Below are 25740 nucleotides of genomic sequence, written 5' to 3' on the forward strand. Positions count from 1 at the left end.
GTATTCCCTCGTGAGAAAGTACCTCCTTAATGGACCTTAAGTAAACCACAAAAGGCAGAGAATAAAACAGAAATTACAGTGATTTGTTTCATTGGGCACTTCATTGAGTAATTAAGAGGATAATTAGGAGAAGAAATATTAAAAGGCGTCACTCAGCCCTTGTCTTGCTCTAGAGGAATGAGCTATTGAATGTGCAGCATCCTGTGATGCTTTCCTGCTCTCACACAGGGTTCCCTGTGCAAGGGAGGCATGCATGGATGTGCCATAACGTGAGGGATCACATATAGGATGGGAAGGAGTGAAAAGCCATCTCTCCTGTGACCTGGCAGGAGGTCAGAGCTCTCCCAGGAAACACAAGGTGGGAAAGGCAGGTCGCAGGGAGCAAACATCACCTTCTCAGCACCTCTTGCCACGTGGTGCCAGGCTTTGACACTTGTGCATCGCTTGTTTCAGTGCAGGAGAGGCTAAAGGAAAAACACAAACCAGCTGTGGCTGCAGAAGAGCTCTGGGGAGAGCTCGCCATGGTGAAACCTGTGCTGGTGAAGCACCACGGGTGAGGTAGACATGGCAGAAAGATGGAAAACCAGCTGAAAGCTCACCACAATGGTTACCCAGTGCCAGGAGAGCAGCTCTGTCACCCACCTTCCTTCAAACACCTATCCCCCTTTTTGCCTCTTCATCTTTGTCTTTGAAGAATATGTATAAAAGTACCTGTGTAGCTAACCCAGATCCAGATAGGACCCTACACCACTCCAAGAGCCCTCAGTGGTTACAACTTGATCTAAGCTGCTTCTCTAAGATGTCCAGCACTTCCCACAGACAAGGAAACGGTGGTGCTGGCCAACACAACCGTGAAATGAAGACCTACTCCAGCAATGAAACCTGCATCTCCTTCCAAACTCCCAGCACATCTTATTGCCCCCATTTACCCACCAGCATGGACACACTCCAGCACAGACGTCAGGACACCAGCTCCCACTATAGTGTCTGCAGCCCACATTACACACTGGGGACCCCAATGCTCACACACTGCCATGTCCTAGAAGGCCTCAAGGCTAAAGCCAGCCCCAGTCAAGAGCACTCTGTCCCCTGCAAGTCCCAAGTGGTCACAGCAGGGAGCAAACGCAAGCGTGGTGATGGGGAAATGTAAAATGGATTGACAGACTCCATGGGAAAAAAAGGGTGTTACTGGAAACAGTGAGTCCCATTGAACATGCATTTATAAACACTGTGATGATAGATAGGCTAATTCATGTTATTGCCTCAAACCACTTGCTCAGGAGACAGAACAAGCAACACACCAACCCAGATAAATGTGAAACCCCAACCTGCAACACTGCAGTGGTGACCAGTTGCCAAGAATTAAGCAGTTCTCAGGTCCTTGCTTGCTCCAGGACTCACATAGTTAGGAAAGGATGCAAAAGTCTGGTTTGTTTTAAACTGTCCTCTGTGGCTGGAAATCCCTTTTTATTCCCTTGGGGAGACAGATGTGATGGCTATGATCCAGTTGTCGCGTTGGTCCAACGTCTCAGGGACAGTGACTTGTCAGGGTTGAGCCCAAAGTGTCAGATAACTGTCAGAAAATCCATATTCAGAAAGTCACCAGCCCTCCCTTTTCCCTTCCTTGGGAACCACTGGTCCCCTCTGTCCTCCTCTGCACTGGGGAAACAATCCCCATCCTCTTCAAAGCAAAGTAAAACTGGCTTTTTTTTTGGCTTGCTTCTGGCCCTTACAGGCATGAAAGCAGCTTGTTGGGAGACTCAAGTGCTCAGCACAGCCCTAAAAAAAAGGCTCCTGTTTGAAGTGCATGGATTGAGGCTGGATTAAGAAAACCCAGGAGGAGTGTCTAGCTCTGCTCCTGCACTAAAAAGGCTGAGCAGCAGCAGCAGCAGCAGCTGAGGCAGCTTCATCCTGCTCAGTCCTTCGTGCAATGCCTGGGAAGGCACTCCACGCTGGGGAAGTGGTGATTTCACAGGTGATGTTCACCCTCACCCAGGGAGGGGGTAATTACAGAGCGTGTGCTCTGCCTTCCGATGCTGCTGCAGGAGGAGAGCACTTGGCTCCTCACCCCTGCTGCAGGAGCACCCAGCACTGCTCTAACCCTGTTACCATTGAGAAGAGCTGGACAATTAACTTCCACAGGGGCAGATGAAGACCAAACAGCAAATGCAGGACAAACCACCACCATTAACCACCTCTGCCAGATCAGGGAGAGCAGATAGAGCTTGGGTGCAGAGCATATCCCAGGCACACAGTTTATCTATGGCTGGAGACAGTTTAGAGACTCACTTCTGAAGTTTCCCCCTTTCAAATAACTTATTTCCCCCCTTCTAGTCAATGCAAGAAGCAGGTTTCGAGCAACACAAACAGGGAACAGAGGATAAAACAGTATGAGAGCCCATACCTGAAGGTGCATCCTTCCTTTCTCACCACGCAGCGGGGAGGATGTTGCTGTCTCTCGGTAATTTTCCAACATCCTGTGTTGCAGGTAGATTTAAGCACTGATCATAGTTGGAGCTGTTAATAAAAAAGTGCAAAGAAAAGGGGTTTTATTGTGAAATGTAGGGCTGCTTCTCTTCCAGCTTTGTATTTATTATCAGGACTTTCTCTTTTTAATTCTTTTTTTTCGTATGATTGACCATGTTTAGGGTTCAAAGCTTTAAAAATAAATCACAGATCTTCTTTCATCTACTAGGCATGAGAGAGTCAGAATCATTACATGGCTTAAATGGGTATTCTGGGAGGGCCCCCGGACCAAGCAGTTCCTACTTTAACTGGGAGCCAGGGAGATGAAGGTAATTTGCAAATAGTGTTACTTGCTGGTTTTACTTGAACTCAAGGGAAAAGGGTGCAGTGGCTGCTTGTCATTCTTTGCAAGAAGCTGAACAAAGTGGAAACTGAGTTCACTAGTAAAAAAAGTATATATATATATACACACATATATATATACATACATATATACACACACACCACAATAAAATCTGCAGCAGGCCAATTTCTCCCACACCAGGGGAACACCCCCTGCAGAACTGCAATGAAGCCGTGCATCAGTACATCGTGCATCTACCACTGCCTATGCACCAGGGGCAAACAGACCAACTGTCCTTTTCCCAAGAGCAGGTATTTAACTCTGAGACCTCAAGCATTTCTCCAGCTTGACTTTGAGCCACTTCTTGCTTACACAGTTTGAAGGACAACTTTCCCCTTTACCATCACAAATGTCTTCCCTCGGGTGAGGGAAGCTCCAATATCTGCAGCGCTGCCTCTTTACAGAGAATTGCCTATCGATGACTTTGTGGCTAATACACACAATGAGAAGCAGAGGAGCTAATATAATGTAATTTTCCATGTTTACTGCATTATTACAGTGGTTGAATCTGCTGATTAATTCCTATTTTTCTTGCCATGTCTTTCTGAGCATCCCTTTTATTTTTGCCCTGCTTATCTGCATACAGTCATTTATCCGTGCGGCTGGTATAACAGCAAGCAGGGCCAAAGCTATCATTTCTCCTCCCTTTCAAATTTAATCTTGCAGACCTCAATCTTTGTGATACTGCTATTATTTTGTCCACATCTGATCTAACAGGAACCAGCCATTATTTATGCCTTAAAAAAAAAAAGAAAAATGGGAAAAACTAATCTGAGCAGAAGATAATGATGGCTGTGGCACTAATGATCCCTGGCATATCTCCTTGCAATGAATCCAGTGCTAAAACAGAGTCCGTTTGTTTCCCTTCTCTCTACATAACTGTAAGAACAAGCCCTCATGCACAGGCAGCTCCCCACTGATAAACAACATTGCCCCCATCTCCCAGGAGATGCATTTCATTGCCAACCCTCTCAGCAGTCCTTCTTATTGTCTTAAGTTATTTACCCAAGTAGTGGAAAAACAACTCAAGTGGAGCCGGACGCTCTCCAACAATAGGACTGCAACTGGTTTCTTCAGTGTTGTTCCTGTACAAGCTAGGAAAACCTCTTCCCCTGATGGTTATTAATTGAAAAGGGAGCGGGGAAAATTCCTATAATGTGAACAAAATCGGAAAGTGCTCTTCATTATTGTTCCTTGAAGATCAAGACATTTGCCACCAGCTTCTTTAATGCTCCCCACCTCCTGTCTCCTGAGCAGACTATCACACTAGCTGGAGATCATCCACTGAACCGTCCAGCCGAGCTGCTCTGCATGTGCCAACCACATCAGCCAGCGGGGATTGAATTGGGAGTGGCGAGGTGACAAACTGAGGAATTGCTCTCCTCCCTTCCCCTGCATCCCAAATAGCCACAGGCTTTTCAAACAGCAAATGTGTCCGTAGGCATTGTTCGTCCATAATCTGCACCATCACTCTATGCCATGCTCTTCATCTCTGCCTGCAGCCCAGAGACCTTCACACACCCTCCCCTTCCCCCTAGGAATATTACAAATAAATCAGGGGGCCCCGTTGGACTCTTGGTCTGTGATGGAGCTGCTTCAAATGTACATGGGACTGACGGGGCACGGGATCCTGCTTGTCCCCTGCACCTCAGGATTCACACAGGTGAAACTCGTGGAAATCAAACTGAGCCCTTCCCCACATCCTCTGCCAAACGGGCCTGATTTGGGGAACCTCCTGCTCGTGTCAACATGGAGCTCCCAGGAGCTCCTGGGAACCCTGCAATCATCTTGCATTTCTTGGTCTAGATACAACACAGCATGTGTTATATTTATTATTAATGAAAGCATAAACATTCTAAAGAGCATTATTAATTTTAAAGCTACTAATAACCATCAGCTGTCCCTTACTTCACTCTGCAAGCCTGAGAGCAGCAATGAAAGAGCAAACTCTAGCTCAAAGCATCTTTAACAGAGGCTGCTGCGATCCAGAGCTCAGCTCCACAGCTCAGGGCTATGAGCATCCCATGAGCAGATAACACTCATATTGCCTCCCAGAAGTGTCATCTGCTCCCATCTGAGGTGCTCCATCAGCACCAGGGGGAAGCAGGAAAGGGCCATTTCTGACCTGAATTCTCCAGCATCTCAGCAGGACAAGCAGATAGGGCAGATGTGTCAGAAGAGCACATGTGCAAGTACAAAGCATCCTTTGCACACCAGCAGCAACGTTTTCCTGCCAGCTTGGCACATCAGTATTGTTGGTGGATAACATTTCCTTTGTATTTCACTTGCAGGAACTGGGAGAAAGATGTATTTTACAGAGAAAAGTCACAGAGAGCCCCTCCTTGGAAAATAGGCTATTTTTGGTACTGTAATCCCTTTCCTGTGGAAAAGAGAGGGAGGCCCAAGATACTGAGGGAGCTGCTGAAACCCAGCAAGGAATTTGGCAGCAGAGCCTGGAGCATAATTCAGATACCAAGGAACAACAAGCAGGTCCAAGCCCCACGTTTCAAGACTGTACCAGCCTCAGGACTGAGATCTATTCTTCAGCACCTGCCTGCCCACCAACGCTGCTGTGAGCCACTCCAACACGAGATGCTGCAGAGCAAGGAAGGTGACAGCGAACACTGTTTGCTTACCCAGATCTTTCCTAAGCATCCAAAGACCTGGCTCCTCATCCGAGTGCTAATTCTCACCCTCTTTGAGCCCAGTTTTTTGCAGCTTTTCTACAAATGCAGAATGCATTTGAGCGATCAGCACAATGTTTAGTGAGAGAATCGTATGCTACATTTCCGCTTGGCATGATTTTGAAATGGTGAAGCTGTTAAGCTCTGAAAGGGAGGTTTTAGGAATACAGTGGAAAAAAAAAAAAAAAAAAAGAAGCCAAAACCAAAAATAAACATAAAGGAATCATTTGGATGGATCCCCTTTTCCCAGAGAAACAGTGCATGCTGGCTGCTACCTTCCAATGTCAGGATCTCTGCAGTTGTGTAGCACTTGGACTCTCATTACAACAGCAGGGAAAATAAATTCAGAGTCAACACTAGCACACAAGAGAAGGAGAAACTTTTCCTAAGCTGTGAGCAAACCTCTTACAACCTTCTCTAAGCCACAGTCTTATTGCCCCTCAGGGCCTCCCATCTCACTCTTCCCCAGCAAGGGCGATGCTATTGGAGTAAGAAGATGTTGCTTTTATTAGCACATGCAAGTGCTAGTATAAGGAATGACAATGGTCCAAGGTGGAGAGAAGCCATGGCAGACACCCTGGATATGCTCGGTATCTGCATTTTCCAGATAAACCCTTCCAAAGGGAGGCAAATTCTGCCTCGCTTTGTGGCCCACCTTCATGCAACACATCCCCAGTGGTGCTGGTTCCTCTAAGGACCTAGGGCATTCAGGGGGTCAAAGAGGCCCTTCGCCCCAACCAACTTGCTTTGCACAATGCAGTGAAAGCTCTGCAGCCCCTATGTCCCCTGTGTCACTCAGAGATCCCTCCTGAATTATGCATCACTTTGCTGCTGTGCAGGCTGACTTGGTGACTTACTTATGCAGCCAGTTATTGGGCTGAAGGACACTGCTCCGATCACAGCCATTTTACATTGATTTTTGTCATAAAATGTGATGCAACTATGGATCAAAAGACACACCCCCCCCCCCCCCAATCCATATATATGTGACAATGTCCCACTACACCTGTGACACAAAGTAGTAAGGTGATGACACTGCCAACAACACTCATACCTGCTTCTTTTAGGTCCACCCAACCAAGTAGAGCTGACAGAAACAAGGGCTCTTTCTCTCCCACTCCAGCCTCCCCTGGGTCACTGTGAAGCATTTGCCATTCAAAGAGCTCTTGCAAGAGAGCCCTCCTGGGAGGGTTTGGATCAGACATCAGATTAGGTTACCTACAATGGTAATCATGAGAAAAACCTCATTCCCCAGCATGTTCACATCTGTGCACATCTCTGCGGATGTCAAGCATGCTCCTGATAAAGGCATCTCCAGGCCAGTTCTGTACATTAACCCACCTTCAGTTGGGCACGATAAAGAAGAGGAATAAAAAGCCTTTGCCCCCATCCCCTAAAACATCTCCATCTCTGCTCCTCCCTTGCCTTTCTGAAGGGCCAGATGATCTTGCTTTGGGTCCATGTAGTCACAGGACAAAGCCAATGACCTGTACCCCCAAATACCTCTGGTATTTTAAGACTTGCCTCGACAAAGTCAACACCAACCTGATACACCATTGACAAAACCCCTTTTTCAAGGGAGAAACCAGGCTGCAGACCCCTAGAAGCCCCTTGTGCAAGCATTTCTGAGTCCTGCCTTGTGATTTTCCCTCCTGGACTCACCTTCTTCCACAGCCTTGAAACTGCAATTGCTCTGAAAAGCTCTCTGTCACTCTAAGTGGAGAAACTCATATCTGAAGCATTGACAAAGCCCTGGGATTTAACTTTTATTGCAAAACCAAAGCCCCCTCCGCACATGGCCCTTCCCTAATGACAGCATCACTGTAGCTGCCAACTACTCCTGAATCACAGCACGGTTACAAACAGCTTGCGAGACCGGGTAGAGCACACAGTGACCTGCAGAGGACTTGGGCTGAGAAAAAAGCACGATAAATAATTACTTTACGGCAAGTCGAGGGGCAGCTTTTCCACAGGGGGGAGAATTTTACTCTGTGCTGGTGTTTATGTTGCAAATTGCTTCTGCGGTGCTGTCTCAATTGAGCATCTCTCCTCATTGTTCCAGGAGGAAGGGGTTCAGGCATCCCCAGCCTCTCCACTGAGCAGCCAGGCTGGCAGATTACAGCCTGGTAGTCTCATCCCAAGGCATTGTTTTTACTTCAGGTAGGGGAATAATTCCTCTGGGTAAGGTGGGTAACAGCACAGTGATGCTCATGGTCAGGGGGATGCACGCAGCCTCCACTGACCATTAGTGTGTGTATGGCCTCCGGGATCCCTTTTGCTTTTTCAACATCCCTCCATCCAATTTCCAAGTGGACTAGTGGGATTCATGGAAGGCTGCAGCTGGATCTTTAGATGTCATACAGCTTGCAGAATATTACCTAAACAAGCACACCCCTCTTTCCTCCCTCACCCAAAGCATGGTTATCAAGTGCTGAGTATCTTTAAAGACATCACTGTGCAAGTGTCCCTGCTACAGCACAGCAAAATACACTAACGCAGGGTGAAAATAAATCAGTATCTATGGAGGAGGTCTCCTGCCCATAGGCACTTCAGGGACAGTATGGGTATTTCTTCCTATTGGCATGCTGCTGGCTCTCAGTGCAATACTTAACTTCATGACAAAAGACACAGAAAAGGTGCTGGAGGAGGAAGGGAAAAGATTTTTCCCTTCCTTTTGATTTACACATGGTTCTGCTGGCACTGCCTCCTGGACATGTATTTCTCCATGCCCAGCTACTGCTGAGCATGATAATACAGAAGCACAGACCCAAGCATTCACTGTCTGTGGGCTCCACTGTAGATCAGCAGCGTGATAAGAAAAAGGCTTATTTGCATTGCCAATATTTGCAGCAGGGTGCCGAGAGCACAGTAAAAAGCATCCAATTTAACCTTCACACCACGCACCTTCCTGAAGCCTTACCCATCAAATCGCCCCTACCAGCCCTCTGTGCCATGCTGTGATGGAAAGGCAATCAAAAGCACCTCTCAAGTGCCCAGAGCATGCAGCCATGGCAAGGTCACAGCACCCAGCATGGTGCCCAAGGTGGGGAAGGCTCCTGTGACACTGCTCAAGCCCCCACAGCCCAAAGCAGCCCTCTGGCTCCTCTCAATCACATCATGCTTTCAGGCCCATCATGCTTTCAGTCCTCAACTATGGAGCTGGGAAACACCAGGGCAGCCCGGAAGACAAGGGGTTGTGTTATCACACATTCATCATCAGGAATGAGAGCGCGTAACTCAACACAAGTGTCCTCCATTGGCTTCAAGGGCACCAACACATTGAAATTCCCAGCTGATTCAGGGCTCTCATTTGCACTTTTATCACAGCCATGGCCAGGAGCTCTGGGAAGGCTTTCCTAGCAATTCCAAGAGTTCCTCTAGGACTGGTAACATTGGTTTCCATCTATGCAGGGTTTCGTGGATGCTCCTGAAGCAGAGCAGGGGAGAGTGATAGAGGGATTTTAGCTATTTATGAATTAGAAGAGTTGTTTACTTATTTTAAACTGGAAAATAAAGATTTTGCTCAGAAAAAAGAGGGGTTTTTTCCTTGATTTTTTTTCTCAATGGCTTTTCTAATCATTAATGCTTCTTGCCACAAAGAACAACCAGGCAATTCCATCATATTACCTTGGATATCCCATGGCAGGCAGTTAATGTTATTGGTCATAAATCATGTCCCTTTCAATCTCCATTATATAGGAAGAGCAAATTTGTTATGATGCATGTGTCGTTACACGCCAATGCCTTTTCATTATCATATAACTGGATATCCCCAAGGTTCATAATTTGCAGCATAATAATAATTTTTAAAGAACCATTGGTAATCAATAGCACTCAGCATCCCTGTCAGGATCATTTGCAAAACAAATAACAACGCTGATCTCAAACAACTTTACAGGAGGGATATTTAATCCCCATGAACTGCATTATATGATGGATGAACAAGGAATCCTAGACTACATATCATGTGTTTTCCTTGGATTAAATGTCACTTCAATCAATGTTGCTACCAGCTGCACAATGCTACTTATATTTTCACTAGATAATGACGAAGTATTGCCTTACAAACAGACATTAGCTACGTGCCGGGCACTAAAACCACATGGCAGCTCTATGGGGTGTGAGGAAGAGGGCAAGGTGGAGGGCAGAGCAGTGAGTTAGCTGATGTGATGCTGGATAGGGAACACACGGGTGGGGTTTCTCCACAGAGCTCACCAAGGCATGGACCTGCCCTTGTTACCAGAACAGCCAGCATAGCTTCCACACCAAAATCAAGGCACTGGCACAACAAGGTGCTGTTTGCAGCCCTCTGTCAATGCAGAGCTTGGGTTTAAGTTATAGGTAGTAACTCTAGAAGTGCCTAGCACTATTATTAAATAAGAGGTTCAGCAGTCTGCCTCATTAGTTAACAGACAGACCTTGAGGACAACAAACAGAGGCTTGATGCATTTACTGCTTTTCATTTTCCTTCAGCGTGTATCACCAGAGGCTGTAATTGGAAGGTAACTTTGTCCTGACTGCCCTGGCTGCGGTCGGTCTGTCTCAAGTCCATCTGCACCCCAGGCTGTGACAACATTTAATGGAGCTTTTACATATAAAATTGAGACAGAAGCAGTTGACCCGGCAGGCAACGAGTGCACGGAGAGGCACTCCCAGGGATGGCACTGACTACAGGGTCTGACACATCCCCACACATCCCTGGCTGCCCTCGATAACGCAGCCAGCAGCCAGCCCAAGGCTCCTTAATGAACACCTCTGAAGTCAGATTAAAGTCAGCCACAACATCTGTGGTTCAGCAACCTCACTGTTGGGGAGCCTGAGTTACCTGTTGCATGGCCAAGAGCCAGCCAGCTCCTGCATCTTTCCTTATAGATGGTTTTCCAAGGCATGAAATCCATGTTTCAATTTCCCAGGCAGGTTTCTGCCTCTCCGGAGCTCTCCGGCAGAGCCATATCTCACTACTTACAGCTCGAGACACCTTTAGCAAAATCTTCAGTTCCTACTGATGTGGAAAATTCATGCATTTCTCTCCCCGTGTAGGCGCGGGTTTGGCATCCGTGGCATTTCCCAGTGATAAGTCCCAAATCACTCATCACTGGAAAGCCTGCACTTCAGTAAGGATGGACAGAGTCGGGGGGGGGGGAACCCAAACAAAGAAACACACCAACACAACACCCTTGGACCCAAAAAGCACTTTAGCTGCTGGAGATTACACAGTCCTATTTAGCAATATCAGAGAGGATTTTCCACAGAGGAAACATCTCCAACCTGGCTACAGGAAGGCAGGAAAATTAAATACGTTGAGAAGAAGAAACCCCATGGGATTTTGCTTGTTTGGGTTCATTTTTAGAGACAAATGTGTTCCAGAAATGGGATTAAATGGGGCATCCTGGCACCACTTCCAGCTCAGCAGCACCTCAACTGGGCTGCACACTTCTGTTGGAACTAAATGATCTTAAGGTCCTTTCAAACCCTAACTATTCCATGATTCTCTGGCTGCCCCAAGGAAAATGCCATTAAAGAAAACACAGCTACTTTTAAAGCTGAAAGGACAAATCCTCCTCCCATTTACACCAGTGACCTCATGACTCTCCACAAGGTTGGGCAGGCACAGCCCTGAGTTGGGGCTATTTTGAGCATCCTCCAGTCACCAGGCACCCATCAGGCAGAAAGCGCAGAGGAGCAGAAAGAGGCTCTCACCTCAGACAGTCAAACCCAGCCTGTTAAGACACTGATAGGGTAAATGAGGGTAAAATGAATCCCCTGCTCAAATAGAACACTTTAATCCAAACCCTCCAGCCAGCCTGAAGGGCTGGGGCACAACCCCATACAAACATGGGCAGGAGCAGCGCTGGTGCATCTGCTGCCATCCCTGCTGAAGCATTACACATGCACATGTAGTACAAACTCATTCAGGGCTCTTCCACAGATGAAATATTTAAATGGTTTATGCATTGCTATCTCTTTTCATTTAAATAAGATGGAATAGCTATAAACTGACTTGGGATGACTTGCTGTCCCCAGCACTTTTTTTTTCCCCCCTTCAATTTCCCACCTGCAGTTTCCTCAGGCTCTCATTCAGCACAATCTCAGAGCTTCGTAAGCACAATTCATGATGGTAAACGGATGGAGACCTCTAGGAAACCTCAAATGCTGCACGGTGATGAGGAAGCACCATTCACTGTTAAGCAAGCATGTAGGCAACAGTGTGGCTGAAAGGATATCGCGCATCAAAAGGGATGCAGAGCCTGGCCTTTCCCATCTACGTTTGGGATGAGCACCATCTGCCTTGCCACCCAACCCAAGTAGTTTGCATCACCCTTTTGGGGAGCTGCTGCTCTCACCCCCAAGGCAGCAGCTGCATTTTTTAGCTGCTGATGACACCACTAAAAGCAAGGTGTGTGGCAAGCTCTGGAAGGCAAGACACAACCAACACGTAATTCTCTGCTGGTGTGCTCAGGCACAACCTGAAACCTTCAAGAGCATCAGGCTGGGAGGTATTTCCCAGCTCATGTGGTCCAGGGGAGATGCTACCCCAACACTGAGGCTTTCACCCCACAGCCATGCCCAGCTCTCAAGCCCAGAAGACTGCATGCACACACACAGCTTCATTAGCAAAGTCAATGGGCAATGAATGATCAAAGCAACCAGGACTTCTACCCAAATTCTCACTCTTGAAGCAAGGGGACCAAACATTGCTGTCTGTGGTTCAAGGGGAGAGAGAACATATCTGTGGGCAGGGAGGGAAGATCTCTCCCTTGGACTGCAGAAGCCTAAAGATGGAAAACCCTTACAGCTGTGTGCACATCCATACATGTAGCAGAACAGGCCCTGATCCAGCACACACATCCATCTGTCATCACCGACATTCAGGAGACTATTTAAAATTAAGCAAAAATTTCTTTGTGCTGCATAACTAAGGACAAAGAAAGAAAACAAGTCTCATGGCTCAAGCAGAAGAAGGTGTTGAAGACCTTGATCCCAGCACCAATGCCCCAGGTAACTCTGGGCATGTCACTTCACCTTCAGGTTTACCCACCAAATGCAGCTGCCAGCTCTCCAGGTCCAGGAATCTCCAAGATTCCCCTTACACCTATAAGGGGCTCTCAAAGGGTCACAGAAAACCTTACCAGCTTTGAAGGCCATTTCTTTTAAAGCTCATCCAGTTCCAACCCTATGCCATGCACAGGGACACCTTCCACTAGATCAGGTTGCTCCAAGCCCCATCCAGCCTGGCCTTGAACACTGCCAGGGATGGGGCAGCCACAGCTTCTCTGGGCACCCTGTGCCAGTTTCCTGCTGAAAATAAAACCAGCAGCATTTCAAACCAGAAGAGGAGAAAAGCAAGATCAAACACACTTGTTTCCAAACCCAGCCTAATTAAAATGAAGTGTATTCACTGTTCACCAGCACAAGTAAGAGCTCCAGTGCGAAAGAGAATGCGTCATCCCAAGGGCGATGTAACATAACCCTGGTTTATGGCTGTTTTGTTAGGAAGATAAAGGCTGGGGGGAAAAAGCAATATATGTGTGTGTGTGCATATATATATGTCAGAAGAGGAACTAGTAATTCTTCATTAAGAGAGGGGAGAAAAGCCATGCGGAAAGAAGGGGGCTTTTCCTTAAAGCTAATGTGGAATTAGAGAACCTACAATTGAGTTCACAACTGGAAAGGATTTTAATACAGAAGAGGACTTTTCTGCAAAACTGTTAGTGAAGCTCAAGATTAACAAACTGACCCACACAGTAAGAACCACAACAGACTTCTCTGAACTTTGATGTGGTGGTGATGTTCACTTTGCTTGTAAGCATTACAGCTGGACTCGATCTTAAAGGTCTTTTCCAACCTAAGCGATTCTCTGATTCCTGGTGGAACTTTAAGACTCACATCCCACAGATTTAGTGCCCCTTCTTCCTTTAACAATGAAGCAGAACAAAACCCCACAGCCTAATTTCTGCTCCACTGTGAATTGGAACAGCTGTTGAAACATGTTGACTTATTTAAGAGTCCTCAAGTTTTCCCTTTACTCCTCTGAAGCTGATGTTCTCCAAAAGCAGCTGTGTTATTCCTGTGCTTGTGCTTCAGTATTTCCCTAGACAAGGTAAACAGGAGCCAGGCCAAGTGGGCCTACATGGGTGTCCATCCCTACCCTGCAGTCTCAGTCCTACCTGCCTGCACAGCAAAGCTTGGCAGATGCACAGCTCAATCCCAGCATCCTGCTCAGTTCACCAAGCACAGCCCTTCCTAGCATGGGCCAGGTCCCCACAGACACTAGGGACAGAGGCTCAAACACAGACAGCATTAAAGTTCAATGGTGCCATAAAACACAAGAGATAGGTTAGAACTCCTGGATTTTAGATAGAAACTCTCCATCCCTTTGGGCCAGAAGTTGCGATTCACTGCTCAGCACCACCTTCCCAGGAGAAGGCGGCTGGAAGTGACATTACTGCAGTGCCTCTCTCCATCCCCAGGCATGAATCAGCTCAGTGACACCAGCAGTCACAGCCCTCGTCCTGATGGATGCCCTGTCTATCATGCTCACTATGTCTGCCCACATTTGTACCTGCTGTGCCTTGAGTAGGGGCAGAACCAGCATAAGGGTTATGAGCTCTGTCTCCAAGCTACATCTTGGGGCAGGAGTAAAGCAGGGGCAAGTTTTTATACCCCCAAACCAGTGTGCAATGTTGGGTTTTTTAAATCACTCCTTTTTTTGTGCTGCTTGAACAACTTCTCTCTTTTTGCTATGAGAGCTCAGAAGGGAGGGGGGGAAATGCCCCTTTAGGGCCAGGCACAGACTTCTTTGCACGATGATGAACTCCTCAACTGTCCCAGGCTTTTTTTGCTTGTGATCAGACTGAATCAGCTGCCCAGTCTGGAGAAGGAAGAGTTAACTTCTAATGTCACAAGATGAGCACTTGGGCCATGCAATTACCATCTCTGTTAGAATACCTTGGTGAACACCAGCATTAATGGAACCAGCACTGAGCCGCAGTCAAAGATGCTCATCCTTTGACAGTGCTCTATTGCAACAACTTTATTTTGATGATACTGGATGATTAATGCTTACAGCCACTGTCATTTCCTCTGATAGATTTTGGGGCTGTGCAATGGCATTTGCTCAATGCACCGTTCTTGAAAAGCTGCACTTATCGTAGTGTGGAGGAGAGAGATGCTCCGAGCATCAGCCATCAGCGGGCAGGCACTGTGCAAGCTGCAGGTGGCCAGGAGAGTTGCTTTGAGGAATATGGGGATGTTTATGGAAAGCCTTGCCTAGGAAAGGCTGCGGGGTGAGAGGAAGGTATGTTAAACAGCTGGTGTTGTAAGGAATGCTGAGAGTTTGTCTTATCCAGTGAAAAGAGACTTCTATATCACAGCCAAGAGCTGTAGTAGACCTAGCTGTTTTGCCACTAACATACTGGAAGATCACACCGTGAGCTGAGACTCTCCAGGTCTGACTTGCAGCCGCATCAAGCTCTCAGAACTGCTCTTGAAGCCAGAAAGGATCGAAAAAAATCAGCCTGATCAATCAATAAAACAAGACGGACACAAATGTCTTAACAACAGCATTCACTAATGGCAAAGAGCACCCTAACAACCTTGGATACCTCAGTCTTCACCTCTATGCTTCCAAGTGCCCCCCACCTGTAACACGAGGACAAGAAGCATATACCTCACCCGGCTGCTGCAGCATTCTCCTGATCAGCTCATTAATTCATGCAAAGCATTAGCTAGACGGCAGATGGATGGCTTTACACAACAGTCCTTGCTACAGTGAAATATTGCCACTGAATTCTCCACCGGTACACTCCCACCTAACCAGCACGGAGCGGTCCAGGCTCACGCAGGGACACCCACAACGCCCAGAGCAGTTGGGTCTGGGGATTCCCTGGCTGCAGACACCCTTTCCACAAGGCTTCTCTCAGCTTTGGTTTTCCTCTCGTCGTATTTAAAAGCTGTCTCGGGAGCGTAATGACTTTAAACTCACTCACGGCCGCAGTCAATCAATGGAGCGGCTGCTCGTGCCTCGCTCACAGGCGGTGATGAATGGGGCTTTCGAGCTGCATCGCTCGCCTCCGAGCGAGAGGAGAGTGTGGGCAGAGGGTGGGGAAGAGAAGCAAAGCCAGAAACAGGAATTAAAGGAAGAACAGGATGGCGGGTAGGAAAACCCAACCTGCTCACTGCAAACCTGGGACAAGCGCTCTGGAAGGCACGGCTTGAAGGGAGCAGTCCTTGCTTGCGTTAGCCTCTCTGATCCGTTATCATCACGTACCTTAAATAAAGCAGCTAATACAGTTATTGCAGATAGGTGCGAACCCCAAACCTGGCTTGTAAAGAGAACCCGCGCCCTGGCCACCAGCCTGCTCCCTGCATACATGCCCCTGACCCAGCTTTCCTTCCCAGGAGGAGCTGAAGAGCTAACACCAGAAAGCAGCTCTCAAGAGCATGTCTACCCTCAGGACAAGTCGATAAAGGGCACAGTGTTGAAGGTGTTACCCCTCGACTCTTCCCGTGCAGCAGCCGACAGACACAAGCCCCACTGGGTGACACATAGCAGCACCCTGGCTCTCCATCCCTGGGCAGCAGAGAGGAGCAGCACTGGGTGCTTGAAGCCATGCCAGAGACTGGAGGGACAGGGAGCATCCATGTGAGTTTCCAAGGAAGAAAAAACACAAACACATGCATATGACCCGTGCCTGGGGGAGCCCAAAGGGGCTAATCCTGCTGCAGCATGATGCCAAGCACCCTGCTCTACAGAGAAAAGGACACTGCTCAGCATTTGAAAGGACCTGCTTCACGTCTGGGCTCTTTTTCTCCCTCTTTCTCCAGTTACAGAGTCAGGTCAGTGCTGCACAGCCTGTGAGCATAATATGGGAAACAGGTATTATCAAAGAAGCTGCAGTTGATGGTGTGAGCATCATAGCTGGGTGTTATGAGCCTCGCAAAGCAGAGAGGGGAAAAGAGTCAAAAAGAATGAAACCCACCACACCAGCAAAGTAAAAACAAGAGGCAGTAAAAGTAAATTAATGATGTTCCAATTTGAGCAATCACCAGTTAAGAATGTGTAGAAACCCCAGCAAATCCTGACCTGGGATATAAATACATCCTAGGGTTCCTTTGACATCGCATATCTCGTGCCTCACTACCCACAATTTGTTTTAAAGCCACCAGAACCTCCAGATTTATTCAGGTACCTGTCACTCACCATTGTTTCACATTTACCCCACATATTTATACCCTCTCCCCTCAACTCTGCACACCAAGCACTCCATATGGGGCAGCAATAACCATTTGATATGCCATAGTTGGGTGATAAATTAGCTCAGCTCAACCACCTCCCTTCCCTATGCCAAACAGCCACAAGTCTGGGTCCAATTTATTTAGAGCCTGGAAAAACATCAAATACCTCATCAGAAAACGAACCCGTCTTCTACAAATAATGTTTTTCTACAGCTTTAAGTGTCAGTTTGCTGCACGTTACACTGGAAAAGGCCCTGCACAAGCAGGATCTAATCCCAGCATAGGTCGAGAAAGTGATACCATCACACCTTGGAAATGGAGGAAAACAGCAGCTCAGGAAAAAGGGAAAGAAAGAACCCTCAAAGGTTTCACAGCTGATGTTTGTACCTATGAAAGGTTCTGAGATAATGCATTTGCAGCTGGGATAGTTTTGCTTTGGGTATTTAACAAGAGGCTTTACATGCATTATTCTTCCCTCCTTCCAAGCCCTTCGCAGTGATGCTCACGGCTCTTACTACACCTGCGTTTCTAGGAAGAGATACAAATACACCAAAAGAAAAGAGAGAAATCCAGCAGAATTGTTTCAAGCTGCTAAAGACACTTGTAAGGAAAGCAGCATGAGGGAATACACAGGTGAATCCAAGTTCACACACATATATATATAGCTCTAGGAAAGAGGAAAAAAAGAAACCAACATTAAAGTACCTTGCACTTAGATATGAGCATATACTGTAGCAAAATATACATGTCGTTGATAAGATATATTGGAATATGTTTCCCCAAAAGATGCCATAGAAAGTATGGAATTTATTACCTCTGCCTGTCCATTTTCCAAAGATATACACAAACAAGTTGCCAAAGCTGCCTGCAGTTTAACTCCATTAAATCCAATGAATGAGTTTGGCCCACAAAAAACTCTGCACTTACTGTAATAAAGCTAAAAGCTGATAGCAGCTGATACAGTGAAATGCATACATTTCCATACACTTCTTCATGCTGATTTAGAAATACAAGTGAGCTACAGAGACTGCCCTTGTCCAGCTCCTAGAGAAATGCTGAAATGGAGGAGGCAAAAACCCAAACCTTGGAGTTTTCTCCTCCAGTCTCCCCTAAGCACAAAGGGGAGAGGGATAGGGGAAGCCAGTGGGGCTGTGTTCACTTTGGCTTTTCCCACAGACAGCCCTGACCACATACAATGGGTGTGTTTGAACAAAAAGCCTGATGGTTTGGTCCCCAAATTGGGCAGAACCCCAAAGAGCAGAACAAGGGTAACACATCTGGACCCCATCCTGGGACACCCAATTCTCCCCTGCTGGTACCCAGAGGGGAGAAAATGCTCAGGCTCCAGGACAGATGTAGGATGCTCTGCTTCACTAGGCATTTGGCCACAATTACGTTTGCAGAGAGCTCTCCTCATGATCAGTGGCTCTCCAGCCACTAGATCATGTTGAATTATACCTTGAACCTTACACTGCATGGGGGATGATGCCAGGCAGCACAGAGGCTGGACCCAAAAGACACCACATAAGCCTCCCCTGATTCATAAGGAGGGTTTTTTTTCTGTTGAGCTTTGGGTTTTCTAAATGCATACAGCTTCCATGCTGCTGCCATAACCACACCAACTCCATCCCCACCTCCCTGGCCCCCCATTGTGTGACTCCTGCTCCCTTATACAAGCTGATCCACACCCTGCACCCTCAATGCCACCTCCTCCAGACCCTCCTGCCCCAGCTCCTCATGGTGCATGAGGGCTCCAGGTCCCCCTCACCTGGAGTTCACTCACACAGCTCCTGTCTTAGACATTTATTAGCATTCATTTCTATTATAGGGGTGTCTCAGACAACCCTTGTGCTAGGTCCCACACCTACATTCACCACTCCAGCAGCCAAACTACACCTCACGTATCACTTCATGCTCTTCCTCCCCTTTCTGCACTCCAAACCCCTGCCACCCTGGCTGCCACTGCTCTCTTCATGGTGTAGCACATATGGGACCAGGGCTCAGGGGCTCCAGCCCCTTCCCCTCAACATCCCCATAGCCCTGCCGCTTTCACAGCTCTGTCTCCTACCTCACCCACACTTTGGGGCCATGCATGGCTCCATAGCCATCCCACTGAGCACACCCAGGTCCTCTCCTTCCCCACCAGCCCCCTCTGGGCCCAGTTTGCCAGTGACCATCACACCTCCATCTCACCACACTCGGCCCCCAGTGCTGTCCCACTATCGGGCTCACCTTGATTCTCCCCAGTCCCTGCGTTCACAACACCAAATCGATCCAACAACTACAATGGATCATGAAAAAGACTGCTCAAGGCTGTGCTCCCAGCATGTATCACCCCTATAGCAGCTTCCCCTCCTCTTCCACCCTTCACCTAAAACCCTTGCTGATGCTTCCCCCAGCTTCCCCATCACAAACAGCTCCAAAAGGCACAACCTACCTGCATCAAGCCCCCAGCCCCACAACCTCATCTTCTGAAGCATCTCATTATCCTACAGCAACTCCTCCTTAAATCCCTCTACTCCAGTGGGCTTTTCAGTGCTCTTTGCTCAGAAACCACCTAATCCCAGGCTTTTCCTACACCTGGAGTTAACATCAATTCACAGCCAAGCGCCAGCAGCTGGGATGCTGCGAGTGTTGCTGTGCTGCTGTTGTAGCTTTTCTTGGTGTGAAATCCCAGCCCTGGAGCAACCAGCAGAGAAACTCCATGCGGACCAGCACAGCTAGGATGGGGCTGCTGCTTCCCTTGTCCCTTTGGGATACTGGGCTTCACTGGCACAACCTCATCACTGGTACCCAGCACATGCACAGGGAAAATAAGCATCATTAAAACATGCCTGAGGATGGGGGAAAATAAGCATCATTAAAACATGCCTGAGGATGGGGTTGAGAGTACAAACAGGCAGGACAGCACTGGACTCTCTGGGGCAGGGACCACGTCCTGTCCCCATCACAGCTTTTCCAACCGCAGCACTACATCCAGAGCTTGACTCAGAAACATCGGAAGCACCGGACACATCCTTCTGTTTGCATGCACTGTGCATAGGATGGGAGAGCTGTAATAAATAATCCATAGCTCATAATAATAAACCTTGCACCTCGAACAAACCAAAAGCCTGACCTTTCATAGTTAAGGTGTCCTGGTGAGAGGTTATATCTTGTGGTTTGTGATCATCAAACAGGAAAGCATCAGCCAGACAGGGAGAACAAGCTCTTATCTAGACCTGATTTCTCTCCCCTCCAGGGGATCCTGTAGGATATTTCAGTTCTCTCTCACTCTCTGTATGACTCTTCCCTCCCTCAGTTGCTTGAAATCAGCCAAATTCACAATCTAATCTGGCCCGGAGTCAAAGGGGAGAAAAATCAAGTCCTAATGCAGTGACTACTTTGAATGGGGAATTGAAGCCAATCAGAAAGGCATTATTGATCCCCGCTCAGAGCACCTCGGTCAGGGAGGGGAACGCTGCGGGCAGCCGCAGAGCTGCCCACCGCCTGCCAGGCCTGCAGCTTCCCCAGCACTCACCCGGGCTGGGAGCCAGCCCCATCCCACACGAGTTCCCTGCCTGAGAGAGCACCCAGCACCCCTGCGCCAGCACTGGCGGGCACCCACAGCGTGCGGTACCCCACATGTGTGTGTTGAGAGCGTGACCCACCGCGGGTGTTTGTGCACAAGCCCTCCTAGTGTGCATCGCTTCGGAGTGGACCCATCTCAGAGAGCAAGGCTGCTACAGCAAACGGGATGTGTGTGCATGGGCATGGGCAGCATTAGTGCAAGGCAAAGCGCGGGCTGCAGGGCTGGGAAGGGAGTGTCTGTGTGTACGTATGTGTGTGTGTGTGTGTGTACGCCTGTGTATGCATATGTGTATGTGTGCATGTGTGTGTATGCATGTGTATACCTGTCCCCACCAGCTGCCTGCTTGCGTGACCCACAAGCACAGTCCCTGCAGTGGGCAGAGGGAAGGAGGTAGCGGGCAGGGGGAAGGAGGTAGCGAGGTGGCTCACCCCACGCAGTGGGGCAGGTGAGGCAGAGGATGGAGAGCAGTCGAACGGTGCCGGGCTTTGCTCTGGGCATCCTTGGGTGAGCTCCCGGTGCTTCAGCCGGTGCTAGCGCTACACACTCCTCTGCCTTATGTAACGTCAGCGGTGATGGAGACCGGGGGAGAGGAGCTCCCCACTGACCCCATCCCGAAGCAGCACCTGGACGCCCCCCAGTAGGGTGAATCTAGAAGCCAGGCAGAGGAGGTTCCATTGCCGGCGGGTGCGCTGGGCCCACCTCGGGGCTGCCCCGCTGCGGGACAGGTCCGGCCGCCGGTGCCGGTCACCTCCGAGAAGCTGCCGCCCCGGCTCGGCAGGGCCAGGGCACGGCTTCCGCTGCGGAGGGGGTGTCCTGGGGAAGGGGCTCAGCCCGGAGGCCCCCTCCCCCGGGAGCCAGCGGGGAAGCGGGGCGGCAGTACCGGGAGATGGGGAAGGGGGGGGGGAGTCCTGGGGAAGTTCGGGGACTCCCACATCTGGCAGGAGGGAAACAGCCCCCCTAAAATAAATAAATAAAATGAATAAAGAAATGAAATAAATTAAACCCCAAACACGCGGGGTACCGGTAGCTCCTGCCCCCCCTCCTCGGGCTGTGCCCCCCAACCTGCCATTGCGCGGATGTGCGACCACCGGCACCTCCTTACCTGCCGGCGCCACATCTGCTGCTGCTGCCTGCCCTGCTCCGGCTCTTCCTTCTTCTTCCTTCTTCCTCCTTCTGCTTCTTCCTCCTCTTTCCTCCTCCTCCTCTCTCCCTCTCCCTGCTGCTTGGGGCTCTTTATGGAGATTCATTCATTCATGCCTTCCCATCGGTCCCTCAGCGTTTCCCTGCCTCCCGGAGGCAGACCGTGTGACGCCTCGCCCCTTTCCAGCCACTTTCTGCTGTCACAGAGCGGCGCTGCCCCAGCCCGCAGCGGCTGCCGGGACTGGGACACGCAGCTCCGGGCCCTGGGACCGACCCCACCTCGGGGTCTGGGGAGTGGGCACGGCACTGACCCCCCCCCGGGGGGCTTTACAGGCGGTCTCAAGCGCCCGTCAACGAGGCGTCGGGTCTCCCTTCTCCCGCCCCATCCCACTCCCCGCCGCCACCGAGCAGCGGCTGCTGACGAGAGGGAGCGGATGGGCCCGTACCCCCGGGGTATCCCTCGGCCCCTCTTCCCCTCTCTGCTCTCCCGCAGACCGTTCTTGCTCCCCCTCTCCTGCTGCCTCCGCGGCAGGACCGCATCCCGCTCCGCGCAGCGCTGCCCCATCCACGCCGCTTACAAAAGCGCTGACTCAAGCTCGGAGCGGCTGAGCCCGGCTCCCCTGACAGTCAGGCACCGAACCCTGGCCCGAGTGTCCCCCATATCCTGGGGTCCTCCAGGTCACCGGACCAAGTTCACTCCTGCCCCAGCCCTCCCCAAGACGGGGGTGCCCCAGCTAACCAGCTCTACCTACACCCTCGCTGCACTTTGAGGATGCTGGAGGCATCCTCCGGCCGCCACCGAAAGCACCCTGCTGCCCATTTTCTCCCACTGCATCTATAACCTCCAGGCCGGGGCAAAACAGAGGGTCTGGACTGGTCTAAGCCCCGCAAGGTGCCAGGCTGGAGGTGCTGGAGGGGGTTATTTTAGGTGCTAAACTTCGAAAGGGGGGGGGGGGGAGGCTGGGATGCCTCCTCTCTGCACAGACACCGGGTTGTTCTTTCCAGCCAGGCAGGGCGGAAAAATCCTCTTTTTCCCTTAAAGACATCGTTGGAAACGTGAAGAGCAGCGTCTGGGTCTGGGCGCTGCCGGAGCCTTGAAGCGACAAGCCGTTAATTTGGGGTGAAACCCCTTAAAAATACTCTCCGAAGGGCCCCGCCCGCTCCCCGGTGAGCCGTGCCGTTTGTACAGGCGGTGCCACCCCCTTTGCCAACGTTGCCATCAATTTCTATTAACGATCCCTTTATTCACCGCTGCAAACTTCTTAATATTTCATTACCTTGCAAAACCGGCACCGAAACGCTCGGAGCTTATGGAAGGAGGCGAGTCCCCGGGCGGGGAAGGTGTGAGCGGCCGCGACCGGCTGAGCCCGGCTGCCCCAGCCCCGGGTGAGCCTGTTGATACAGGGCCCCCCTTCCACCTCTCCTCCCCTCCGTGGGGCTTTCCCCCGGGCTGCAAATCACAGCCTGGATGTGGGCAGCATCGCGGTTCCCACGGGCTGCCCGTCCGGGGGAAGGCAGGGATGAGCGGAGATGCCGAGGTTTCTGGACGGGAAGAGCGGGAGAAAGGAGAGGAGGGTGCGAGGACCCCGACGGCCAGCACGTCTCCAGCACCGGGACGCTGCTGCCGCCCGGGGCCAGCCGCGCACGGGTGAAGCAGCCCCTCTCCACGTCGAGCGGGATGGGGCTGAGGACCACACGGTTGTTTGGGGTGGTTGGAGGGGTCCTGCCCCGGGGGGAGCTGCCCCCCACTCGCCCTGGCATCCCCGGGTACTGCCTCACCCGTAATGTGCGGCAGGACCCGGGCAGGTGGGGTCCTGCACAGGGATCCCCCCCGAAGAAGGAGGGGGGCATCCCAGCCCCACGCCGGGGTGCGGACGGGGCACCCCTCGCGGCCCCCCCCAGCTTCATTAAAGCTTCATTAAAATCAATCAAGCAAATTCTCTGGCAACTCCGGCCGCGGTTCAATGCCCGCCTCGGTCCCGCGGGCTCAGCCTGAATTTGGGAACTGAGACGGAACTTTACAGCAACGTCTGTCATTAGAATTAAAACTGCAACACACCCACGGGGGGAGGAACACGCTCCCGCCTGTCCCCCACTCCCTGCTTTAAAAACAAGCAAGCGAGAGCGGCTCAAACTCACAGAACAGCCCCTGCTCCCCGCTTCCCCCGGGGCCGTCCACCCGCAGCCGCACCGGGACAGGATGCTGCCCCCGGCCGGATGCTGTGCCTGTCCCCCCGCCCCACCGGAGCAGGGACCCCCACGCCCGTCCCCCTCCACTGGTTTTCTTTAATTAAAGCTCTATGTGCAGCACGTTTCGCGAGGACCGAAATAGCCGCTGGAGGAGCGCATGTGGGGAGGCAGGTCCGAGCTGCCGGCGTGGGAATGCAGAGGGATTGGGGGGAGGGCAAAGGGGGAGAGAGCCTGGGGAGGCGCTACCACAGCCCCCAGGCGTGGGGCCGCCGGGGTTATCAGGGTGCTGGGTGAGACACATACACACATAGAGCCCCATTCCCGGAGCAGAAGACCCCCATCCCCAGCAGGACACTGCTCTAACCCCGGAGCACCGGGGCTTCCCGCGGGCAACAGTTGCAGCGGCTGCAGGGATGCACCCCGCAGGCACAGGGATGCACCCCACAAACGCTGGGGGGGGGGGGGGAACACCCCAAGGTTGGGATCCCCCATGGACAGGGGATGCTCCCCCGGCTTCGCGCCCTCGACCCGGCAGGGGGGAGCTCCGGGCCCGCCCGCCCCGTCGCACAGGTGTAGCCGGATCCGAGAGACCCCCGCCCCGCGGTCCCCGCTCGCTGAGCCCCATCCTGCGCTGCCGCCGCCAAAAGTTTGGCGACAGGGAGCGGCCACCGGAGGCTGAGTGGGGCTCGCCGGGCACTCGGGGTCCCCGGGCACCGCGGTGGGGAGACACTGGGGAGCTCAGCCGGGGGTCGGTGGCGGGAGGAAGGGAGGGGGATGAACGTGCGGGCTGCGGCGGGGGCTGCGGGAGCACTTACCTGCTTCGGCGGCGGCTCCCGGCGCTCGGCGGCGCGCCCAGCCCCGAGGCGCGGTGATGGGCGGCGGGAGCACTCGGCGGCTGCGGCTCCCCGCGCCCTTCCAGGCGGGCGGACCGGGGGCAGGAGGCGGGCAGGGAAACGCAGCCTGAGCCGAGCAAATCCCAGTGCTGGAGCCGGCCTCCGAGAAGAGAAGGGCTGCAGCTCCTCACTGCGTCAGGCGGAGAGCCCTGCCCGTGCAGGCGGCGCCGGGCAGCGCTGCCAGGCCCGGGGGGCTCCCATCGGCACGGCTCGGCTCGGATGGGGTGGGCACGGCTCGGCTCTGCGGTGCGGCTCGGCTCGGCTCGGCCTAGCACGGTCCTGTCTGGCTCGGTACGGCTCTGCTCGGCACAGCTCGGCTCGGCACGGCCCAGTTCGGTTGAGCCTGGCTCACCCTGGCTCGGTGCGACCCGGCTGGGTCCGGGCGCGCTGTCACGACATGGAGCGATCAGCGGCTTGTCCGGTAGAGCCGGGCTGGGAGCGGGGCAGGGGAGGGGGGATGCCTGTATTTGTGCGTGTGACACTGTGTGCATGTGTGCCACTGTGTGTGTGACACTTGATGTGTGTGACACTGCGTGTGCAACACGGACACTGCGTGTGTGACACCTCGCGGGGGGTGTGAGTAGCGCTGGGGAGGGGTTTGTGAAGGTGTGAGTGTGTCTGTCGGGGACATCTGCCTCTGTGTGTGTGACACTGATTGTGTGTGCGTGTGGTGACACACTGCGGGGGGCGCGGGGATGGCTGTGCGGGGTGGGTGCCTGTATGTCGGGGGGTATCTGTGTGTGTGTGACAGGCCGTGGGGGAGCGTGTCTGTGTTAGTGCACATGTGTGTCTGTCTGTGAGCCCATGTGAACATCTCTATGTGTGTCCCCACGCGGGCATGGTGTGTGAATGACATCATGGGGACACCCCTCCCACCAAACCTGAACATACATGGGTCAATCTGGGCCCAGCTGGGCAGCACCCGGTGACACTGGGACCACAGGGAGAGCCAGGACACTGATGGGGCTGGACCGGGACCCCCATCCACAGCCTCCAGGGTCCCCAGCACCCTGTGCTCAGCCCTTTCCCATCTCCCTGCCTCAGACCACCTCTTACCTGACCCAGATCCTGCCATCCCACCTTCCTGTTTGGGGGGTTTATGCTGGTTTTAGCACCACAACACATGAATTCAGGGTGATTGGCACTGAGACAGCC

General features: G+C 51.5%; 1 protein-coding gene across 3 annotated transcripts in view; it reads right to left on the reverse strand.

Moving 5' to 3' along the window:
- ELFN1 (extracellular leucine rich repeat and fibronectin type III domain containing 1) overlaps nucleotides 1-24638 on the reverse strand; it is a 105305-nt gene extending 80667 nt beyond the window's left edge. The window contains exons 1-2 of one of the 3 annotated variants that reach the window (XM_057416956.1): nucleotides 24508-24638; nucleotides 2405-2517 (exon numbers count right to left, since the gene is read on the reverse strand). The gene's annotated coding sequence lies outside the window, so the exon portion shown is untranslated. Of the gene's footprint in view, nucleotides 1-2404; nucleotides 2518-3874; nucleotides 3980-19228; nucleotides 19335-24507 lie in introns of those variants that run through there. The other 2 variants (XM_057416957.1, XM_057416959.1) reach the window with 2 other exon arrangements.
- Nucleotides 24639-25740: the final 1102 nt, after the last annotated feature.

The sequence above is a fragment of the Pezoporus wallicus genome, unplaced genomic scaffold, assembly GCF_028554395.1.
Source record: "Pezoporus wallicus isolate ANWC-B61680 ecotype Strahan unplaced genomic scaffold, APGP_CSIRO_Pwel_v1 scaffold_7392, whole genome shotgun sequence".
Classification (NCBI taxonomy): Eukaryota; Metazoa; Chordata; class Aves; order Psittaciformes; family Psittacidae; genus Pezoporus; species Pezoporus wallicus.